Genomic DNA, 22,718 nt, shown 5'->3' on the forward strand with positions numbered 1-22,718 from the left:
AAAATATTGCATACAACACATACGCCACTCGAGGCTACAGTACGACCCTCCGGTCGATGTGTCTCAGCGGGACCCTCCAGTCCCGTAGCTCATTGGACCCTCTGGTCCGGTCATAGCTTATTGGGCCCTCTGGCCCGGTCTGAATCGTTGGACCCTCCGGTCCGGTCTGTATCGTTGGACCCTCCGGTCCGGTCTATACGATCATATAACATACATATATCACATAGCACATAATCTCTTTCATACCACACAATCTTATACATAGCACATAGGACCCTCCGATCAACGCATAATACCACTCTAGGTAACGTATAGTGAGAAGACTCACCTCGTGCAACTCGGTAACTCGGAAATCTCGAACTCGGTGAAATAGGATCTAGCCTCCGCCTAATCATGAAATAAACACTTGGCATCAACACATTTCCCAAGGCTAGACCATTCCCTCTCTTAGCACTCTCAGGAGGGTAAAAGACCATTTTACCTCTCTTTCGGCTCAAATATCCTAAAGTTGACCAAACCCTAAAAGTCAACAAAAGTCAACCCTCTGGGTCACGCTGCGCGTACCAAACATGTACGCTGGGTGTACCCGGTGCCTTCACAAAATCGGGGTGCGCTACCCCTTACGCTGTGCATACTAGGATTACGCCCAGCGTAAGTCCCAGTTCAGCCACTTTGTGGATTTTGGTCTTAAACGGTTAAGACATGCACTCATATTCTAGATCTGACTTCTCGAAGGTTACTTACTTCATAAAGTTAAAACCTTTAAGCGTTTGCATGGCTGTAAAGGTCACCTATCACTCAAAACACCTTTCCTCTTTCCATATTAAGACCATAACTCATGCATGACTCAACATCAACGACCAAGATTGGATTTTTATGAACTCTCATCACATAATACACTAGGAAAGGCCAGATCTAAGCTGATGGAGACCCTTTGCACAAAAAGTCTCCACCTTTGAACCAAAAACCCTAAAAGTGGATCCATAAAGCAAAACTCATGAAAGGAAAGGAAAGCTTTGAGCTTTTTACCTCAAAAAGAAGCTCCAACCTCTGTAGAACTCGGATCTACTCTTGCTCTTCAACTTCTAGCTCCATGGCTTCCTCTTCTCCTTCTTCACCTTAAAAAGGCACCTTCAAGCTTAAGAACACACACACAAGCTTAAACACAGTTTTTCTGCTCTCTTAGGGCTCACTCAATGAGGTATGGTGGCTGGGGTAAAGGACTTAACGTTCCTTTTATAGTCCACAAGCCATAAATTAGGGTTTGCATCTAGGCACACTACGCCCAGCGTAACCCTGGGTACGCCCAGCGTAACCCTGGGTACGCCCAGCGTACCCAAGTGAGTCCGCGTCCAAAATAAGCATGTGAGTACGTGCGGCGTATGCCTCATTACGCCCAGCGTACTCACAAGTCCAATATTCAACATTAAGGGACTTATCTTGACAACTTACAATAGTAGAAGGGTTGAATAGCTTACCTGAGTTTTGGGATGTTACAAATCTCCCATACTAGAACCAAATTTCACCCTCGAAGTCTCATGTCGAAAACAACTCCTGATGTTGCTCCCGCATCTCCGACTCCGGCTCCCAAGTCAGCTCGGACCCTCTCTGATGCAACCACTGAACCTGAACTAAGCGCACCTCCTATTTTCTCAGAACCTTGATCTTCCGATCCAAGATTGCGATTGGCCTCTCGACATAATTCAGACTCGCGTCCACTGGATATCCTCCAATGGTACCACTGCCGACTCGTCGGCTATACACTTCCTCAGCTACGACACGTGGAAGGTATCATGCATCAGGTCCAACTCCGCAGGTAGCTCCAAGCGATATGCTACTCTGCCCACCCTCGCGATCACCCTAAACGGCCCAATATACTGGGGCCCCAGCTTGCCCCTCTTCTTGAATCGGATCACTCCTTTCCAAGGAGATACCTTTAGGAGCACAAAATCTCCGACCTGGAACTCGAGCTCGGATCGTCGCCTATCTGCATAACTCTTCTGGTGACTCTGAGCGGTCAACAACCTCTGTCTGACCTGCTGTATCTGCTCTATCATATGAAGCGCTATCTATGTACTACCCATCACACGTTGCCCTACCTCACCCCAGCAAATGGGAGTCCGACACCTCCTCCCATACAATAGCTCAAAAGGTGGCATACCAATGCACGAATGATGGTTGTTGTTATAGGAAAACTCAGCCAAGGGCAAATACATGTGCCAACTCCCTCCAAAGTCTAATACACATGCCCAAAGCATGTCCTCGAGCGTTTGAATCGTCTGCTCGCTCTGCCTGTCAGTCTGTGGGTGGTATGCGATACTAAAATGCAGCCTCGTACCCAATTCTTCATGAAATTTCTTCCAGAATCTAGAAGTGAAATGCACATCTCGATCTATGACGATCGAGATCAGTACTCCATGCCGCGATACCACCTCCCTCACATACAACTCTGCCAACCTCTCAGCAGAAGAGCTCTCCCTGATGGCAAGAAAGTGAGCGCTTTTCGTCAACCTGTCCACAATCACCCAAATTGCATTGACACCCCTAGCAGTCCTTGGCAATTTGGTGATAAAATCCATGGTAATCTATTCCCACTTCCACTCGGGAATCTCCAATGGCTGTAATTTACCATGCGGACACTGGTGCTCAGCCTTAAGCTTGCGACAGGTCAAGCACCTCTCTACGAACCATGCGACATCCCTCTTCATACAGGGCCACCAATACTCTCTCTTCAGGTCCAAATACATCTTAGTAGCCCCAGGATGGATTGAGAACTTCAATCTATGTGCCTCCTCCATCAAGATGGTACGTATTCCACCCACAAACGGTACCCAAACCCGACCCTGAAAGGTCATAAGTCCTCGACTATCGGTAACGAACTCCGATACCTGCCCGATCACTCGCTCCCTTTTGCGGTTCTCCAATCTCACGGCCTCCGCTTGGGCCCCTCGAATGGTGTCCAACACTGGAGTCATCAATGTCAATCTCATGCAAACATCTCGTAGCAGGGCGCTCTCCGCCCTACGACTCAGGACCTCGGCTACAACATTAGCCTTGCCCGGGTGGAACAGGATCTCGCAGTCGTAATCCTTTACCACATCCAACCATCTCCTCTGGCGCATATTCAGGTTGGGCTGATCCATCAAGTACTTCAAGCTCTTGTGGTCCGTGTATATGGTACACCGAACCCCATACAGATAATGATGCCAGATCTTGAGGGCGAACACCACTGCCCCCAACTCCAGATTGTGGGTGGGACACCTCGACTCATGAGGCTTCAGGTGCCTCGATGCATATGCTATCGCATGCCCCCTTTGCATAATCACCTCTCCTAACCCTAATATCGATGCATCACAGTACACCACGAAATCCTCCATCCCATCCAAGAGAACGAGAACCGGGGCTTCGCACAATCTCTGACGAAGTGTCTCAAACGAGGTCTGCTGCGACAGACCCTATGAAAAAGCAACACCCTTCCAGTTCAACTTGGTGAGTGGCACGGCGATCTTGGAGAAATCCCTGATAAATCTCCGATAATAGCCAGCCAACCCTAGGAAACTCCTGATCTCGGTGGGTGACCTCGGCACCTCCCAACTCATCACTGACTCGATCTTGGCCGGATCGACCAATATCCCATTCTGGTTAACGAGGTTCCCTAGGAACTGGACCTCTCGTAACCAAAAATCACACTTGGAGAATTTGGCGTAAAGCCTCTCCGATCTCAGAACTCCGAGGATCTCCCTCAAATGCTCCTCATGCTGCTCTCTGGATCTCGAATACACCAAGATATCATCGATGAATACGATCACCGAACGATCCAACATCGGCCTGCACACCCTGTTCATGAGATCCATGAACAATGTTGGTGCATTGGTGAGCCCAAATGGCATCACCACGAACTCGTAATTCCCGTAACGAGTCCTGAACGCCATCTTCTGGATATCTTCATCCCGAACCCTCATCTGGTGATATCCCAACCTCAAGTCTATCTTGGAGAACCAAGACGCTCCCTGCAACTGATCGAACAGATTGTCGATCCTCGGTAATGGGTAATGGTTCTTGACCGTCAACTTGTTCAACTCCCGGTAATCAATGCACATCCGGTGTGAACCATCCTTTTTCTTGACAAAAAGCATCAGCGCTCCCCAAGGTGAGCTACTTGGTCTAAGAAACCCCTTTCCCAGCAGCTCATGAAGCTGCGAGGACAACTCCTGCATCTCGGGTGGCGCAAGGCGATAGGATGCCTTGGCAATAGGTGCCGCCCCCAGTACCAAATCGATACGAAACTCCACCTGTCGCTCGGGAGGCACACCCGACAACTCCTCAGGGATAACATCGGGGAACTCCCGCACAATCGAGACCTCATCAATCGAACTTGGCCTCCCAGCGGCCACTCGAGTGTCCATCACATAGGCCATAAACCCCCTACAGCCCTACTGTAGACTCTGCCTCGCCCTAGAGGCCGAAAATATTGCTGACTCAGGATGGGTACCCTCACCGTACACCGTAAGTACTCCCCCACTAGGGTCTCGTATCATCACCAACTGACGCTCGCAGTCTATAATAGCTCCAAATTGGCTCAACCAATCCATGCCCACTATGACACATACGTCCCCCATCGCAATCGGGACTAGATCAATCGGGAACCCCACACCGAAGATCTCAAGTCTACATCCTCGAATCACCTCCGTGGCATACACCGCTCGCTCATTAGCTATATAAACTCGCAGAGGTCGACTCAATGCCTCTCAAAAAATACTGATATGATGACTAAAAGCTAACCACACAAAATATCGACTCGCTCCCGAGTCAAATAGCACTAAGGCAGGCACATAATTCTAAAGAAAAGTACCTACGCATATCATAATATAAGCATAATATCTCAGACTCAAAATAAATAGAGGGAAGAATACATACCAGCCACAACGTCGGGTGTTGCGCATACCTCCTCCGCTGTCAACTGGAAGGCTCTCCCGCGAGCCTTCGGCGCCTCGGCCTTCGCTGGCCGAACCTCGGCAGCCCTAGCAGCCGGCGCAGATCCCTACGCTGATCCCTGACGCAGCTAAGGGCACTCGGCCTTCCGATGGCCGGTCTGGTTGCAATGGAAGCAAACCGAAAATCCCTTGGGGCAATCCCTCACGATATGCCCCTCTTTCCCACACTTGTAACATACTCCTACTTTGCACATCCCCTCGTGACTCTTTCTGCACTTCCCACAAGTGTGGCCCTTCGCACCCCCAGATCTCGAATCACTGGGCATTGCTCGCTTGGCTGCCTGCTGAGACTAGGCCGGCTGCCGATCCTTTCCCTGAGACTCCGCCTCCTCCCTCGTCTAAGTCTCCAGCTCGGTCTCCCTCTTCCGGGAATTTCCCTTGAGTTCGGCAAATGTCCGGTAAGTCAAGTTCGCCACGAACTCCCAAATATCTCTCCTCAGAACACTCAGATACCGACTCATGCATGCCTGCTCGATATACACCTGCTCAGGGCAAAACATCGCCCTCTCATGAAACTTTCGCATAATCACAGTAACTGAATCAGTACCCTGCTTGAGGGTCAAAAACTCCTGAGCCAGTCGTTCCCTTTCCACAGGGGGAATGTACTCATCATGAAACTTGGTGGTGTACCTTTCCCAGGTCACCGCAGTAAGCTCAGTTGGGGTGAAATTTGTTGACACAAACTTCCACCAGTCCTTCGCCCCCAGGCGAAGCTGGTTCAGCGCGAACGGCACCCTCAAATACTCCGGAAATGAACAAGTGTAAAAACATCCCTCAACATCTGCAATCCATCTCATCGCAGCAATCGGATCCTGCGTCCCATCGAACTCTGGTGGCTTCGTGTTGCTGAACTCCCGATACAGCAATGAATCACCTCCCGGCAGCCTGGCAGCAGCGACGGCTGCGGTGGCTGCAGCATCAGTAAGAGCGGCATACCGCTCGTCAAAAGTCTCAATCAACATGGTCTAGATAGACCTAAACATCTCATGTATCTCAGCTTGTATGGCCGCAACCACCTCCTCATGAATCAATCGACAGATCTCCTCGTCGCTGACACCGCTGCTCTCAGGTGTGTGTCGTCTCCCAACCATGATGTCTCTGAAATACAACATAAAAAAATCAGAGACTCGTTCGAGTATACTCGCACTCGATAACGCAACCCTACTCGTCCTCTGGTATCCTAAGGATTCTTACTTGGACTGCTCACTGATCTGGTGTCTTTAGTAGTACGGGCCCTATACTACCGACCACACCGCATCAGCATTCACCCCAAGTCCTCCTCCTTGGATCCCGGATCACAAGTACTCTACTCTCGCTATGCATTGACTACCCTCTGGTAGACCCCTCGTAAGCTCCTCACTGCTACCTATTCACTCTCCAGGCATCTCATAGCAGCAGTATTCCCCTAGGCTAAGGCATCACAAATCAGGCCACTCTAGTCCTAATATGAATACCTTTCCTACTCTAGCATGCATAACATAACATATCATATCTCATAACACATAATGTAAGGGTATTTTGGGGATTCACCATTCGGGCGCTGGCTGACCGTACACACTGCTCCGCTCTGGTTGTCTCAAAACCTCTTGCTCTTTTAGAAAAATTTAGTTTTATTGTTGAAAATTTCTCAAATCCTTAGTTTGAGTTCACATACGCCCGAAGGTGCATCCGAGTCTCTCAAACCAAGGCTATGATACCAACTTGTAACGACGTAAATTTTTAAAACAATTTTTCATTTTTCAACAACCAAATTTATATTAAAAACATTCTCAAAACATATGTTCCACAGTAGTTATCAAATAAAACATATCCCAATATCATAAATAAAATCTTCTGACTGTGTGTACGGATCAGGTCGGCGCCTTTCCACGGTCCTCGCTAGTACCTGAAACACATAACACAACAACTGTAAGCATAAATGCTTAGTGAGTTCCCTAAAATACCGCATACAACACTTACGCCACTCGAGGCTACAGTACGACCCTCCGGTCGATATGTCTCAGCGGGACCCTCCAGTCCCATAGCTCGTTGGACCCTCTGGTCCGGTCATAGCCTGTCGGGCCCTCTGGCCCGGTCTGAATCGTTGGACCCTCCAGTCCGGACTTAGAGATGCACACAAAAACCGGATTCACTATTTAAAACCGGTTCCAATCCGAAACCGGATTGGGTCAAAACTGGTTTTGACCAAACCGGATCGGATTCAAAACTGGATTTTCAATCGGATCGTAATCCTACATTCCAAATCGGATTTGATATCGGATCGTAAACCGGATTTGCTAAAAACCGGATCCAAATCCGCCCCAAAATCTGCTTAAAACCCACTAAAATCGGTTTGAACCGGTTTAAAATCGGATTTGCATCGGATTCGGATTTTTGTTGGAACCGGATTGGATTTTAACCAGATCCGGATCGGATTTTGACCAAACCGGATTGTTGATGACGTAAATGAAACCGGATCGGATTCGGATCCGGATCGGATCATATCGGATTCGGGTTTTGTGCATCTCTAAGTCTGTTCTGTATCGTTGGACCCTCCGGTCTGGTCTATACAATCATATAACATACATATATCACATAGCACATAATCTCAGTCATAGCACACAATCTCATACATAGCACATAAGACCCTCCGGTCAACGCATAATACCACTCTAGGTAACGTATAGTGAGAAGACTCACCTCGTGCAACTCGGTAACCGGGAAATCTCGAACTCGGTGACATGGGATCTAGCCTCCGCCTAATCATTAAATAAACACTTGGCATCAACACATTTCCCAAGGCTAGATCATTCCCTCTCTTAGCACACTCAGGAGGGTAAAGGACCATTTTACCCCTCTTTTTGCTCAAATACCCTAAAGTTGACCAAACCCTAAAATTCACCAAAAGTCAACCCTCTGGGTTACGCTGTGCGTACCAAACATGTACGTTGGGCGTACCTGGTGCCTTCACAGAATCGGGGTGCACGACCCCTTACGTTGCGCGTACTGGGATTACGCCCAGCGTAAGTCCCAGTTCAGCCACTTTGTGGATTTTGGTCTTAAACGGTTAAGACATGCACTCATATTCTAGATCTGACTTCTCTAAGGTTACTTACTCCATAAAGTTGAAACCTTTAAGCCTTTGCATGGCTGTAAAGGTCATCTATCACTCAAAACACCTTTCATCTTTCCATATTAAGACCATAACTCATGCATGACTCTACATCCACGACCAAGATTGGATTTTTATGAACTCTCATCACATAATACACTAGGAAAGGCCAGATCTAAGCTGATGGAGACCCTTTGGACAAACATTCTCCACCTTTGAACCAAAAACCCTAAAAATGGGTCCATAAAGCAAAACTCATGAAAGGAAAGGAAAGCTTTGAGCTTTTTACCTCAAAAAGGAGCTCCAACCTCTGTAGAACTCGGATCTACTCTTACTCTTCAACTTCTAGCTCCAACAATCACTTCCTCTTCTCCTTCTTCACCTTAAAAAGGCACCTTCAAGCCTAAGAACACACATACAAGCTTAAACACGGTTTTTATGCTCTCTTAGGGCTCACTCAATGAGGTATGGTGGCTGGGGTAAAGGACTTAACGTTCCTTTTATAATGCACAAGCCATAATTTAGGGTTTGCATCTAGGCACACTACGCCCAGCATAACCTTGGGTACGCTCAGCGTACCCAGGCAAGTCCGCGTCCAAAATAAGCGTGTGAGTGCGCGCGACGTATGCCTCATTACGCCCAGCGTACTCATAAGTCCAATATTCAACTTTAAGGGACTTATCTTGACAACTTAAAAAAATAAAAGGGTTGAATAGCTTACCTGAGTTTCGGGATGTTACAACCGTAAGGATAGTGCCTCGAAATCTTCAGAGCAAACATTACCGCTCCCAGCTCGAGGTCATGAGAGTGTAGTTGACCTCTTGTGTTTTTAGTTGTCGTGAGACATAGGCAATGACCTTTCCTCATTGCATAAGTACACATCCCATCCCTTGATTAGATGCATCGCAGTATACTACGAAATCTTTTATCCCTTTTGGGAGAGACAAGATAGGTGTGTTGCATAGGGCTTGCTTCAGATTTTGGAATGCAGTGTCTTTTTTCTCTCCCCAGCTAAAAGTTACACCTTTCTAAGTCAGGGTAGAAAGTGGTTTAGCGATCCTTGAGAAGTTATGTATGAATTTGCGATAATAGCCAGCAAGGCCTAAAAATTGGCGGATTTCTATTGGTGTTCTTGGTACTAACTAGTTCTTGATTGCTTTAATTTTGGAGGGGTCCATGTGTATCCCTTATTCGCTGACCACGTGACCTAGGAAATCTACTTTCCGAATCCGAAATTCTCACTTTGAGAACTTCTCATAAAGCTTTCCCGCTCGTAATGTTTCCAAAACCTGACGAAGGTGCTAACTATGTTCCTCCTTACTTCATGAGTATATGAGTATATTATCTATGAATACGATCACGAATTGTTCTAGAAAAGAACGGTGTACCCGTGACCACAGTGGGATCTGCTATTTCCTCCTCCGATCCCATTTCCAGTACTCTTCCCACTCCTACATCATTCCTTGTTTTCAGGCAATCCCTCTTGAAGTGCCCTGTTTCTCCGCATCCGTAGCAAGTGCGACCCACCCCGATATTTGCGGTTGGGGCGGCTTGTTGGGCTGGCTCCTTGCAGAAACACACAGTGTATCCTTTCTTGTTGCACTTTGTGCAGTGCATTTCTCAACAAGCACCAACATGGTGGTAGTTACACTTATTGCATTTCGGTAGATTCCCAGCATATTGTTTTGTTAGTGCTAGAGCGGTCGGGACAGTGACAATGTGAGCTACCACTATTTGTTGTCTTTTGGGGGTTTCCTCTATTTTTTTGCTCTTTCTCTTGTTCTAGGGTCTTTTCTATTATCACTTTGCTTCGGTTGTTCAGGAATGGCTGTTATTATGCCCTGGCGGACTCCATGATCAATGGTTCGTTGTGCAAAGCGTTTTGCACTGTAGAAGGTAACAGGGTTGGAAGCTATTATGTGCCCTTGGATCTGGGGTGACAATCCCCATATGTATCTTTCCACCTTCTTCACTTCTGGGGAGACCATCCCGTGACACAATGCGGCTAGATCACTGAATCTGGCCGTGTAGGCGGCGAGGTTAGATCCAGTCATTTTAGGGTTCCACATCTCCTGTTCCAATTTTTACACTTCGCCCCTTGGGCAATACTCCTCTAGCATTGTAAGTCAGGTGCTAATGAACTAATTTTATTAGTTTCTACATGCATCATGTTCCGACTTGTAACGTGTTTTATATTCAATTCATAATAGAAATTTATGTAAATAAATAAATAAATAAACTTATGAATTCCGATAGTAATACCCTCAATGAAATTTTGTGTTTTGATCTATACCGGGTCTCTCTAAAATTACAATAAGTAATCATAGATTACCATGAGTAAATAAATTGTAATAACGAAGTCAAGAAATGGGTAGTAACTCCCAATGAAGTAAAATGATTGTCAATTTCTTTGATATGTTAAATACATAATATTTCGAAAACTTGACCTTGTTACCAGTCTATAATACATCCAAGTTTAAAGGAAAATCTTGACCACATTACGATCCCCTGAATAGTGTAAACGCCTAATCACAGTGCTGAGTTTATATGTAGATAAGAGTAGTATTTAACGCATATCCGCAGTCCTAGACTATATCAAAAATGTGAGTAGTGTAAACACTACTCGCGGCGGGCATTGCCCTGAGTACTAGACTTGCCACATAGCACTCTAATCCCATCAAACGCCTTTCTAATGTAGCTTGATGCTCCCAAAGTGCTCTTATTTCAGCCCGGGCAGTAGTCATCTCTTCTTGAAGAGCCTCGGTGTGGTTCCTGGTATGATCATGCTCTTCGTCCAGGCAACGAAAGTTAACTGCGGTGACCTGGGCGGTAGCGTTAACTTCCATGATATGGTTGACTGATGCTCTTGCTTGTTCCCCATTGCGAGCGATGCAGCATACAATAACAGGAAGAGCCATGTCTGCTGAACCTCCTTTGGAGAGGTTATAGAAGCCTCTTTCCATCCCGTAAGGAGGGCGTTAGCCTTATTCTTGGCTCCATCATCATAAGTCTACGTCCTATCTTGGTATCGGGCCTTGAAAATTTTGTCTGGCTGTGTGGTATCGAACCGCCTGTGGTGGATTGTAGACCTCTGGATCTGAGTCGGTGCCTTCCGAATCCTCTTCATCTTCGTCTTCCGTTGGTTCTTCCTCCTCTTATTCTTCTTCGAAGTTTTCTTCCGGTTCGTCTTTCATTATTTCTTCAGGATCCTCCTTCGGATCCTCTTCAATCCAACCACCGTTGCCTTGATTTAGGAAACAGGAGTCTCTAGGTAGGTGAAATCTTGCCATTGCATATGTGCAAGAATATGGATATGAGAAATACATGAAAAACTTAAGTGTATGAAATTAAATGTTGAATCCTAAATACTGTAGTTACAGTTCTTATAGTATCATAAAATACTCCTATAGTATTTTAAATTTTATGTTTGATTCTAGAGTTTATAGGGTTGGTAAGTTTTAGACTTGTTGCTCACTACGACTATTCCCAAGTATATGTTTGTCATTTCCCGGAGAAATATAGTTGACCAGGCTATATTCATCCCAGACATGATTACATAATCCAAGTCACACTCGTAGTGCTTAACGCATATTTAATACTTTTGTTTTGTTCTTATCACGACATTGCTCTAGTACATATGTATGCATGTATGCTTTTTATAAAAACATTATTATATTTAAAAAGCGTAACTCTTGGTTAGAGTGTTTTAGTCTCATTGTATTTATAGTTGTATATCATATGGTTTGATATACTTAGTTCACTATAAACAATGCTCTGATACCAATCTGTCACAACCCCAAACCTGAACGGCGGAAACGTTCGGGGGAGGAGGACGTCATGTGCAGTATCATAACAATTGAATAGTAAAGAAAGAAAACACAACCATCATATACGTAATTAAAAAAGTTACATCATTGTAAGCGTTACATATTTCAAAAGTCAATTACAATATGATGTCAAAAGATTTGTTTAACGCATTAGCGTCTATCTTTGAAAGCTATTGATTACCTGTTTTACTGGTTTCCTAAGAATACAAGTTATTTGAAAACAAGTGTCAATATTTAAGTTGGTGAGTTCATAAGTATTTGTATGAATAATTGTATGCCATTCATTTTAATGAAATCACGTTTGTTTTCAGAAAATCCGATAGAATGAGTTGTAAGTCGTTTGCTTATAAAATGATGGTGTTTATCCCAGAAAATCCTATATTTTCCATAAAACTTAATTGTAACTGTTTTCTTGTAAATTAATGATGTTCATCCTGGAAAATCCTATATTTTCCATATAACTAAATTGTAATCCTAAACGTTCCAAGACTGAAAAGTACAAGTCTAAATGCCATACTTAGTTTGGTAATATGTAGTTTTATTCGTAAATAAAACCGTTTGAAGATATGTGTTTTAATGTAAAAGACAGGTATTGTCGTTACCCCCATGTGAGTTTTCATAACCTTGCTAACTAATGACTTGCCAGCTTCGACATTCTTCAGGCATCGAGATGATATGACATTTGTTACCCATAACATGTCGGTTTGGCTGTAGCTATTAGTCAGGGTGTGGGATAATCAGTCTCGAATAGATCTATACACAAGTATCACGCTCTCCGGAAGGAGACCCGGGTTATAAAACAGGACTTCCTTGTATACCTTGGTAGGTAAGACAAAGACAATGACTCACAAATTTATTCAATGAGTTTACATTTTTTTTAACTGAAAGTATTTGTATGTGTAATTATTACCCTTTTTGTTATGTTAATAAAATATAAAAATAATCGTATTTTTATATAATCGTTTCTTTTCCCCGAAAGCGTAAAATAATGAAAATGTTCCCCAAACTATACCTACTATATTTTAAAATGTATCTTTTGTTGAAAATGATAACCATTGCACTTTGCATGAAAATGGTTGAAAATTTGGTAATACCATTGTTTCATGTATTTGTTGCTTTCACATCATAGGTACATAAAATGTAAGAAAAACATAAACAATGGTTTGTATTTTATCACAAGTTTCTTTGTGTTTTACTTGTATTCCCCCCTAAAACATAGAAAAAGTTATGAAAATGTTGGGGTATGAACTTACCTCGATTGTGATACCGGTTTTTTTAACGGGATAGAAACGGTGACTTCGATTTAGAGTACGTAGCGATAGTCATATCCTAATAGTTTAAACACATATTAACGTGTGAATATTTGATGAACCAAGAACTCAAGTGTTGTATAAACACTAAACCAATGGAGAATTCTTACCAAATCTTATAGCTATATGGAAGAAAATGATCTCCTGGAGTTGCTTGAATCTTAAATGTTGAAGGAATGAGTTTGATATTTGAGAGAGAAAAGAGAGTGATTCGTCTACTAGAGGTAAAAATGAGAAATGATCCTAAGTTGTGACTTATATATGAAGGAAAAGATAAGAAGTTGAGTTCATGTTTGCGTTGGTTACTGGAATTATCACATAGGAATGCTGGATAAGGATAAGATATTTAGATATTTAAGGAGGTTTACTGTCAAATTGAAAGTGTTTGCGGCCAAAAGGAAGTGTTTACGGATGAACACATATACATGGAAGGGGTTTTTGGCCTTAATGGCCCTTAAACCTTATGTTTTCGGTCTTAATGTCAAAGAGAAAAGGGCTTTCGGTCCTAGAGTAAACTTGGAAGGAGTTTTCAGCCATGGCACCCCAAAAAGCAAGAGATTTTGGCCATCACTTCCATAAAGGAAGTGATTTCAATTCTAGGTTGAGATAAGATTCTATAAACCAAAAACTATGTATACCCTTTGCATTATCACATTTTTAAGTTAAGTGTTAGACTTTTGTATAAATGTAATCTTTAATATGCGGACTTGTGTTAACTTACAACAACATAAATCTACATGGGTTTCTATATAAATATTGTTTTCAAAGTATAAATATATATATTAACATATATAAGTTTATAATCTTGGCATCCAACGTTCTTATTGTATTAATGTTATGGTGTTAATTCACATGTACACGGTTGTAGTTTAGACTTTTATTTGAACAAGTTTGACTTGAAATAACGGGTTGTTATAGTGGGGGTTAGAGAGTGATAGTTTGAACCCCAAGTGGGGTAGAACTGGTCATCTACGGAAAGGGAACCAGGGTTGGACCTGGGTTTTGTTTGACGGCCAGGGCTCGATAGTATATTCTGATGGGTTTTGGCCATATGAACATTCCTATGTGCACATGCAAACCCTAATGCTTGGATCTAGGTTTCTCTAATTAAACATGCTTTGAATCCAAGACTTCTAATGACTAATTAGGTATAAGAACAATACAAAATCAGATCTAGAAGTTTACCTTTGAATCTCTTATTTGATCTTGTTGTCTTGGAGCTCTAGAGTCACAATTGTCACTCCTCTAATGACTTACAAACACCAACTAGCAAGGAGGATGATTTGAGAGAGAGGAGAGGGATTAGAAATCGGCCAGGGTTTCTTTGCTTTAGTAGAGGTGCCGATTTCCCTTGCCCTAGGGGTCTATTTATACTTGTAAGGCTCCTAAGGTTTCACCCTTAAACCCTAGTTGGATAATCTTTCCTTAAAGCAATCCAAATCCTTTCCAAAGATAAGCCTTGGACGAATTTGAGGCTATCCCAAGCCCTAGAATCGTCCAACCCTTATCCCTTAAGGATTTACAGCCCAAAGTCCGAACTATCAAACAATTGACAGTTTATACCCTCTTATTTAATTAATCTCTTTAAGTCACCAAATTAATACTAATTAATCTATGACTTACATTAATCAAATAACAATATTATTATTCCTTATATTATTCTCAAAATAAATTAATAATATTTATTCTCTCATAATAAATCATCCTATCAAGTTGCTATGGTGAAGGCAACCCAAAAGGACCATGCACAATCGGGTCAAATACTTGCCTAATATAGTTGCAGCCTTAGACACTGTTCCAACATATTCAACATGGGTGTATGGGTTATCTTGCATATGTGGTTTATACTCGGGTAGGGGAGAAGATCTCGGTTTTAGATGTGTCAATTTTCAGGGAGTTTGTTGATGTGTTTCCGAAGGAGTTACCCGGTGTGCCTCCCAAGAGGTAGGTTGAGTTCAGGATTCACCTGGTGTTGGGTGCGGCCCCGATTGCCAAGGCATCGTACCATTTGGCACCACCCGAGATGCAGGATTTGTCCTCTCAGCTTCAGGAGCTATTAGGCAAGTAGTTCATCAGACGGAGCAATTTCCTATGGGGACCACAGATATTGTTCAATAAAAAAAAGGATGGTTCACATCAGATGTGCATTGCTTACCGGGAGTTGAACAATTTGACTGTGAAGAACCATTATTCCCTTCCATGGATTGACGGCTTCTTTGATCAGTTTCAGGGTGCATCTTGGTTCTCCAAGATCGACCTGAGGTCGGGGTATCATCAGGTGGGGGTGAGAAGTGAGGATGTGGAGAAGACGGCATTTCAGACTCGTTATAGGCATTACAAGTTCATGATGATGCCATTTAGGCTCACCAATACACCTGCAGTGTTTATGGATTTGATGAATCAGGTATGCAGAATGATGCTCGATCAATCAGTAATTATTTTTATTGATGATATCTTGGTATATTCCAAGATCAAATAGCAGGACGAAGAGTACCATGTCTGCTGAACCTCCTTTGGAGAGGTTATAGAAGCCTCTTTCCATCCCGTAAGGAGGGCGTTAGCCTTATTCTTGGCTCCATCATCATAAGTCTACGTCCTATCTTGGTATCGGGCCTTGAAAATTTTGTCTGGCTGTGTGGTATCGAACCGCCTGTGGTGGATTGTAGACCTCTGGATCTGAGTCGGTGCCTTCCGAATCCTCTTCATCTTCGTCTTCCGTTGGTTCTTCCTCCTCTTATTCTTCTTCGAAGTTTTCTTCCGGTTCGTCTTTCATTATTTCTTCAGGATCCTCCTTCGGATCCTCTTCAATCCAACCACCGTTGCCTTGATTTAGGAAACAGGAGTCTCTAGGTAGGTGAAATCTTGCCATTGCATATGTGCAAGAATATGGATATGAGAAATACATGAAAAACTTAAGTGTATGAAATTAAATGTTGAATCCTAAATACTGTAGTTACAGTTCTTATAGTATCATAAAATACTCCTATAGTATTTTAAATTTTATGTTTGATTCTAGAGTTTATAGGGTTGGTAAGTTTTAGACTTGTTGCTCACTACGACTATTCCCAAGTATATGTTTGTCATTTCCCGGAGAAATATAGTTGACCAGGCTATATTCATCCCAGACATGATTACATAATCCAAGTCACACTCGTAGTGCTTAACGCATATTTAATACTTTTGTTTTGTTCTTATCACGACATTGCTCTAGTACATATGTATGCATGTATGCTTTTTATAAAAACATTATTATATTTAAAAAGCGTAACTCTTGGTTAGAGTGTTTTAGTCTCATTGTATTTATAGTTGTATATCATATGGTTTGATATACTTAGTTCACTATAAACAATGCTCTGATACCAATCTGTCACAACCCCAAACCTGAACGGCGGAAACGTTCGGGGGAGGAGGACGTCATGTGCAGTATCATAACAATTGAATAGTAAAGAAAGAAAACACAACCATCATATACGTAATTAAAAAAGTTACATCATTGTAAGCGTTACATATTTCAAAAGTCAATTACAATATGATGTCAAAAGATTTGTTTAACGCATTAGCGTCTATCTTTGAAAGCTATTGATTACCTGTTTTACTGGTTTCCTAAGAATACAAGTTATTTGAAAACAAGTGTCAATATTTAAGTTGGTGAGTTCATAAGTATTTGTATGAATAATTGTATGCCATTCATTTTAATGAAATCACGTTTGTTTTCAGAAAATCCGATAGAATGAGTTGTAAGTCGTTTGCTTATAAAATGATGGTGTTTATCCCAGAAAATCCTATATTTTCCATAAAACTTAATTGTAACTGTTTTCTTGTAAATTAATGATGTTCATCCTGGAAAATCCTATATTTTCCATATAACTAAATTGTAATCCTAAACGTTCCAAGACTGAAAAGTACAAGTCTAAATGCCATACTTAGTTTGGTAATATGTAGTTTTATTCGTAAATAAAACCGTTTGAAGATATGTGTTTTAATGTAAAAGACAGGTATTGTCGTTACCCCCATGTGAGTTTTCATAACCTTGCTAACTAATGACTTGCCAGCTTCGACATTCTTCAGGCATCGAGATGATATGACATTTGTTACCCATAACATGTCGGTTTGGCTATAGCTATTAGTCAGGGTGTGGGATAATCAGTCTCGAATAGATCTATACACAAGTATCACGCTCTCCGGAAGGAGACCCGGGTTATAAAACAGGACTTCCTTGTATACCTTGGTAGGTAAGACAAAGACAATGACTCACAAATTTATTCAATGAGTTTACATTTTTTTTAACTGAAAGTATTTGTATGTGTAATTATTACCCTTTTTGTTATGTTAATAAAATATAAAAATAATCGTATTTTTATATAATCGTTTCTTTTCCCCGAAAGCGTAAAATAATGAAAATGTTCCCCAAACTATACCTACTATATTTTAAAATGTATCTTTTGTTGAAAATGATAACCATTGCACTTTGCATGAAAATGGTTGAAAATTTGGTAATACCATTGTTTCATGTATTTGTTGCTTTCACATCATAGGTACATAAAATGTAAGAAAAACATAAACAATGGTTTGTATTTTATCACAAGTTTCTTTGTGTTTTACTTGTATTCCCCCCTAAAACATAGAAAAAGTTATGAAAATGTTGGGGTATGAACTTACCTCGATTGTGATACCGGTTTTTTTAACGGGATAGAAACGGTGACTTCGATTTAGAGTACGTAGCGATAGTCATATCCTAATAGTTTAAACACATATTAACGTGTGAATATTTGATGAACCAAGAACTCAAGTGTTGTATAAACACTAAACCAATGGAGAATTCTTACCAAATCTTATAGCTATATGGAAGAAAATGATCTCCTGGAGTTGCTTGAATCTTAAATGTTGAAGGAATGAGTTTGATATTTGAGAGAGAAAAGAGAGTGATTCGTCTACTAGAGGTAAAAATGAGAAATGATCCTAAGTTGTGACTTATATATGAAGGAAAAGATAAGAAGTTGAGTTCATGTTTGCGTTGGTTACTGGAATTATCACATAGGAATGCTGGATAAGGATAAGATATTTAGATATTTAAGGAGGTTTACTGTCAAATTGAAAGTGTTTGCGGCCAAAAGGAAGTGTTTACGGATGAACACATATACATGGAAGGGGTTTTTGGCCTTAATGGCCCTTAAACCTTATGTTTTCGGTCTTAATGTCAAAGAGAAAAGGGCTTTCGGTCCTAGAGTAAACTTGGAAGGAGTTTTCAGCCATGGCACCCCAAAAAGCAAGAGATTTTGGCCATCACTTCCATAAAGGAAGTGATTTCAATTCTAGGTTGAGATAAGATTCTATAAACCAAAAACTATGTATACCCTTTGCATTATCACATTTTTAAGTTAAGTGTTAGACTTTTGTATAAATGTAATCTTTAATATGCGGACTTGTGTTAACTTACAACAACATAAATCTACATGGGTTTCTATATAAATATTGTTTTCAAAGTATAAATATATATATTAACATATATAAGTTTATAATCTTGGCATCCAACGTTCTTATTGTATTAATGTTATGGTGTTAATTCACATGTACACGGTTGTAGTTTAGACTTTTATTTGAACAAGTTTGACTTGAAATAACGGGTTGTTATAGTGGGGGTTAGAGAGTGATAGTTTGAACCCCAAGTGGGGTAGAACTGGTCATCTACGGAAAGGGAACCAGGGTTGGACCTGGGTTTTGTTTGACGGCCAGGGCTCGATAGTATATTCTGATGGGTTTTGGCCATATGAACATTCCTATGTGCACATGCAAACCCTAATGCTTGGATCTAGGTTTCTCTAATTAAACATGCTTTGAATCCAAGACTTCTAATGACTAATTAGGTATAAGAACAATACAAAATCAGATCTAGAAGTTTACCTTTGAATCTCTTATTTGATCTTGTTGTCTTGGAGCTCTAGAGTCACAATTGTCACTCCTCTAATGACTTACAAACACCAACTAGCAAGGAGGATGATTTGAGAGAGAGGAGAGGGATTAGAAATCGGCCAGGGTTTCTTTGCTTTAGTAGAGGTGCCGATTTCCCTTGCCCTAGGGGTCTATTTATACTTGTAAGGCTCCTAAGGTTTCACCCTTAAACCCTAGTTGGATAATCTTTCCTTAAAGCAATCCAAATCCTTTCCAAAGATAAGCCTTGGACGAATTTGAGGCTATCCCAAGCCCTAGAATCGTCCAACCCTTATCCCTTAAGGATTTACAGCCCAAAGTCCGAACTATCAAACAATTGACAGTTTATACCCTCTTATTTAATTAATCTCTTTAAGTCACCAAATTAATACTAATTAATCTATGACTTACATTAATCAAATAACAATATTATTATTCCTTATATTATTCTCAAAATAAATTAATAATATTTATTCTCTCATAATAAATCATCCTATCAAGTTGCTATGGTGAAGGCAACCCAAAAGGACCATGCACAATCGGGTCAAATACTTGCCTAATATAGTTGCAGCCTTAGACACTGTTCCAACATATTCAACATGGGTGTATGGGTTATCTTGCATATGTGGTTTATACTCGGGTAGGGGAGAAGATCTCGGTTTTAGATGTGTCAATTTTCAGGGAGTTTGTTGATGTGTTTCCGAAGGAGTTACCCGGTGTGCCTCCCAAGAGGTAGGTTGAGTTCAGGATTCACCTGGTGTTGGGTGCGGCCCCGATTGCCAAGGCATCGTACCATTTGGCACCACCCGAGATGCAGGATTTGTCCTCTCAGCTTCAGGAGCTATTAGGCAAGTAGTTCATCAGACGGAGCAATTTCCTATGGGGACCACAGATATTGTTCAATAAAAAAAAGGATGGTTCACATCAGATGTGCATTGCTTACCGGGAGTTGAACAATTTGACTGTGAAGAACCATTATTCCCTTCCATGGATTGACGGCTTCTTTGATCAGTTTCAGGGTGCATCTTGGTTCTCCAAGATCGACCTGAGGTCGGGGTATCATCAGGTGGGGGTGAGAAGTGAGGATGTGGAGAAGACGGCATTTCAGACTCGTTATAGGCATTACAAGTTCATGATGATGCCATTTAGGCTCACCAATACACCTGCAGTGTTTATGGATTTGATGAATCAGGTATGCAGAATGATGCTCGATCAATCAGTAATTATTTTTATTGATGATATCTTGGTATATTCCAAGATCAAATAGCAGGACGAAGAGTACCTTTGAGAGCTTTTGGGAGTATTGAGGTGGGAACAGCGATATGTCAAGTTCTTGAAGTGTGATTTTGGTTACGAGAGGTCTAGTTATAGGGCATCTTGTTAACTAAATAGGATTTTGGTCAATCCAGCCAAAATTGAGGTTGTGATGTAGTGGGAGGTTCCAAAGTCTCCCTCTAAGATCAAGAGTTTCTTAGGATTGGGAGATATTACCGGAGATTATTCAGGATTTATCCAAGATTGTTATATCCCTCACTCTGCTAACAAGGAAGGGCGTTGATTTCCGACAGGGCCCGGAGCAACAGGCGACATTTTAGACACTACGTCAGAAGTTATGTGAGGCCCCGGTGTTCACCTTCTTGGAGGGTGTCGAGGATTTTGTTGTATTTTGTGATGCATCCATCACTGATTTGTGGGAGGTTCTTATGCATAGGGGGAGAGTGGTTGCATATGCTTCTCAGCAGCTGAAGCCGCATGAGGTGCGTTATCCTACTCATGATCTAGAGTTGGGGGCAGTGGTGTTTACCCACAAGATTTGGTGGCACTACCTGTATGGGGTCTGGTGTACTATTTACACGGATCACAAGAGTCTGTAATATCTTATGAACCAGCCGAACCTGAACATGAGGCAACACAGGTGGCTTGATGTGGTCAAGGAGTATGACTACGAGATTCTTTACCGTCTGCGTAAAGCAAACGTAGTTGTGGATGCTTTGAGTCGCAATTCTGTAGGATTTTTAGTTGGGGATATGTGTATGAGGATATCCATTGATTCCCCACTTTTGGATTTGATAAGAGGGGCATAGGCAAAAAGAGTCAAGAAGGAGAACTAGAAACAGGAGAGGATTAGGGGCGAGATCAACAAATTTGTCAAAGATAGTCGGGGATTGTTGACCCAGTGTGGTTGGGTATGGGTTCTGGTTTCTGGTGGGATTAGACTTCTAGTTTTAGAAGAGGCACAAAGGTCTCACTTTTTGATACACCCAGGAGCTACCAAGATGTATCAGGATTGAGACTAAGCTACTGATAGTCATTCTTGAAGAGGGAGATAGCGTGGTACATTGAGAGGTTCCTAACCTGCAGTATGCTCAAGGCCAAGCATCAGAGGTCACATGGCAAGCTGCAGACTTTGGAGGTTCCCATGTGGAAGTGGGAACAGATGACCATGGATTTTTTTCACCAAACTACTGAAGACTGACAATGGTTTTGATGCTCTCTGGGTTCTCATGGATCGATTGACCAAGAGTACCCACTTTTTGGCCATCCGGGAGAGCTCCTCCGCCGAGAAATTGGCTGATATGTATGTTTGGGAGATTGTTGCTCGTCATGGGGTTTTGGTTTCCATTTTATTAGGCCTTGATGTTCGGTTCACTTTCTGATTATGGAAGAAGCTCCACAAGGAACTGTGTATGAGGCTACGTTTTAGCACTGCTTACCATTCGCAGACCAATGGCTAGAGTGAACGGACCATCCAGACACTTGAGGATATGTTCTGGGCTTTTATTATAGATTTTAGTGGGAGCTGGGATCCCTACCTACCTCTTGCAGATTTTTCCTACAATAACAGTTATCACTCCATCATTAGTGCCCCTTCTTTTGAGCTCCTATATGGTCGGAGATGTCGTACCCAAGTTTGTTGGGGGAAGTTGGTTACAGAGTCTTGGGAAGGATTGAAGTAGTCCTCCAGACCATGGAGCTTATCTAGCAGATCAGGCAGAGACTAGAGACCACTCAGAGTCGGCAGAAGAGTTATGCCAACCGACGTCGATCAAAGTTAGAGTTCCAGGTCGATGACATGGTTCCACTAAAGGTATCACCATGGAAGGGTGTGATGCGCTTCAGGAAGAAGGGAAACTTGGGTCCCATGTATATTGGTTTGCTCCATGTGATCGACAAAGTAGGTAGGGTGGCCTACCGGTTGGATTTGTCGAGTGAGCTCAGTCAGATCCACAACACTTTCCATGTTTCGCAGTTGTGGAAGTGTGTGTCGGACGATGAGACAGTGGTTCCTTTGGATGATATTCATGTTGATAAGCACCTTAATTATATTGAGAGGCCTGTAGAGATTACGGAGAGAAAGATGAAGCTCCAACGCAACAAGGAGATACCTTTGATAAAGGTTCAGTGGCAGCATCGGAAGGGCTCCGAGAGGCCCTTGGAGCCAGAGGCGGAGATGCGGGAGCATTATCCTGAGTTATTCATAGCACCGGACCCCGAGGACGAATTCTAGTTCAATTGGGGGAGAACTGTATCATCCCGATGTTGAGGTAATTCCAATTTTAACCGTATA

This window comes from Lactuca sativa, chromosome 4, assembly GCF_002870075.4.
Source record: "Lactuca sativa cultivar Salinas chromosome 4, Lsat_Salinas_v11, whole genome shotgun sequence".
In the NCBI taxonomy this organism is placed as follows: domain Eukaryota; kingdom Viridiplantae; phylum Streptophyta; class Magnoliopsida; order Asterales; family Asteraceae; genus Lactuca; species Lactuca sativa.